The following is a 2,512-nucleotide window of genomic DNA, read 5'->3' as shown; positions in this document are numbered from 1 at the left end:
GTGTCCGTCCCACCCTCACCCCACTGTGGGACCCCTCCATGTCCATCCCAACATGTCCATCCCCCCCACCCCACTGTGGGACCCCTCCATGTCCATCCCAACGTGTCCATCCCCCCCACCCCACTGTGGGACCCCCCCAGGCCGTACCCGAGGCTCGGGGTCCCGCGCGGCTCTCGGGCTCCTTGAAGGGCACCACGAGCGTCGTGTCCAGGGCCTTGAAACAATCCCTGAGGGAGCTGCGCCGGTAGAACTCCACCAGCTCCTGGGGGACACGGGGACACCACGGGGTCACCAACCCCATGGGGTCACCAACCCCACAACACCCCTGAACCCACCGGGGGGGGGGGGAAACAACCCCCTAAAACACCCCCAGAGAGCACTGGGGAGGCACCACACCCCAAAAACCCCCAACCCCACTGTGGGGTCATCACCCCCAAAACACCCCCAGAGCCCATCAGGGAGACACCACCCCAAACCCTGCAGTGGGGTCATCACCCCCACAACAGCCCCTGAACCCACCGGGGGAAAATAACCCCGTAAAACACCCCCAAAGAGCACTGGGGAGGCACCACACCCCAAAAACCCCCAACCCCACCACGGGGCCATCACACTCAAAACACTCAATCCCCCAAATCCCCCCGGGGGGGTCCCGCAGCGCTGTGGGGTCTCTGGGGGGGGGTGTCCCTCACTCACCACCAGCCCCTTGAACACCTTCTTGTCGGTGACCCTATAGAGCCCCTCCCCCGTCATCACCTTGATGTGCTTCACCTCCCCGCGGTACCTGAGGGGGGGACACACCCGTGGGGGGTCACCGGGGACTCTGTGAGTCCCCCCCCGACCCCAAAAAGGGGTTCCCCGGGCCCTACTTGATGCTGATGGCGAATTCCCCCGAATCCTTGACCCGCTGCCGCACCAGGAACGCGCCGTCGGAGCGGGGGGCCAGGACCTGCTCCGCCCCCCCCCCGCTCCATGGGACCCGCGTACCTGCGGGGGAAGGGGCGTCACGGACCCCAAAGAGCACCCGCGGGGGGAGTTGAGCGCTCTGAGACCCCAAAGAGCACCCACGGGGCGGTTTGGGGGCTCAGAGACCCCAAAGAGCACCCACGGGGGGGCTAGGGGGGGTTCGGGGGCTCTGAGACCCCAAAGAGCACCCACGGGGGAGCTCGGGGGGGTTTGGGGGCTCTGAGACCCCAAAGAGCACCCACGGGGCGGTTTGGGAGCTCTGAGACCCCAAAGAGAACCCACGGGGGAGCTTGGGGGGGTTCGGGGGCTCAGAGACCCCAAAGAGCACCCACGGGGTGGTTTGGGGGATCTCAGACCCCAAAGAGCACCCCCGGGGGGTTCGGAGGCTCTGAGACCCCAAAGAGCACCCACGAGGGGGTTTGGGGGCTCTGAGATCCCAAATAGCACCACGCCCCCTGCTCTGGGGGGTTTCGGGGGCTCTGAGACCCCAAAGAGCACCTACGAGGGAGTTCGGGGGCTCAGAGACCCCAAAGAGCACCCACGGGAGGGTTCGGGGGGTCTGAGACCCCAAATCAGCACCACCTGCACCAACATGGGGGGGCTCGTGGAGGGAGAGGGGCCCAGAGGAGGATGTGGGGTGTCCTAGGGCAGGATTTTGGGGTCCCAGGGTCAATGGGGGGCCCAGAGGAGGATTTTGGGGGGCCCAGGGGCAACGGGGGGCCCAGAGAAGGATTTTGGGGGGCCCAGGGGCAATGGGGGGCCCAGAGGAGGATTTTGGGGTCCCAGAGGAGGATTTGGGGGTCCCAGGGACAATGGGGGGCCCAGAGGAGGATTTTGGGGTCCCAGAGGAGGATTTGGGGGATCCCAGGGGCAATGGGAGACCCAGAGGAGGATTTGGGGGTCCCAGAGAAGGATTTTGGGGTCTCAGGGGCAATGGGGGTCCCAGAGGAGGATTTTGGGGTCCCAGAGAAGGATTTGGGGAGGTCCCAGGGGCAATGGGGGCCCCAGAGCAGGATTTTGTGGGGGGCCCAGAGGAGGATTTCGGAGTCCCAGAGGAGAATTTTAGGATCCCAGGGGAGGATTTGGGGGCCCCAGGGGAGGATTTTGGGATTCCAGGGGAAGATTTCAGGATCCCAGGGACAATGGGGGGTACCAGAGGAGGATTTTGGGGTCCCAGGAGCAATGAGGGGCCCAGAGGAGGATTTTGGGGTCCCAGGAGCAATGGGGGGCCCAGAGGAGGATTTGAGGGATCTCAGAGGAGGATTTTGGGGGGTCCCAGGGGCAATGGGGGTCCCAGAGGAGGATTTTGGGGGGTCCTAGAGGAGGGGTTTGGAGGGTCCCAGAGGAGGGTTTGGGGGGCAGTGGGGGGTCCCCAGCACTGACCAGGGGTACACGGAGAGATCCGGCAACGGCACCTGGGGGGGGGAGGGGACAGAGTTGGGGTTGGGGGCGGGGGGAGGACACACACATGAGGTGACCCCTCCGAGACACGCCCCCCAAATCCCGGGACCCCCCAAATCCCGGGAACACCCAAACCTCCTGTGGGGAC

General features: G+C 65.5%; 1 long non-coding RNA gene across 1 annotated transcript; it reads right to left on the bottom strand.

Annotated features, from left to right (window-relative positions):
* Positions 1 to 167: 167 nt before the first annotated feature.
* Positions 168 to 962, bottom strand: LOC113942085. Its single transcript, XR_003525836.1, has 3 exons — positions 867 to 962; positions 694 to 781; positions 168 to 262 (listed from the first exon to the last, which is right to left on the bottom strand). It is a non-coding gene; the product is annotated as an uncharacterized LOC113942085 (long non-coding RNA).
* Between the last annotated feature and the right edge of the window lie 1,550 nt (positions 963 to 2,512).

This window comes from Corapipo altera, unplaced genomic scaffold, assembly GCF_003945725.1.
Source record: "Corapipo altera isolate COAL_440 unplaced genomic scaffold, ASM394572v1 59267, whole genome shotgun sequence".
Classification (NCBI taxonomy): domain Eukaryota; kingdom Metazoa; phylum Chordata; class Aves; order Passeriformes; family Pipridae; genus Corapipo; species Corapipo altera.
Note: the sequence above shows the minus strand (reverse complement) of the source record. Positions and strands in the feature narration are given on the sequence as shown.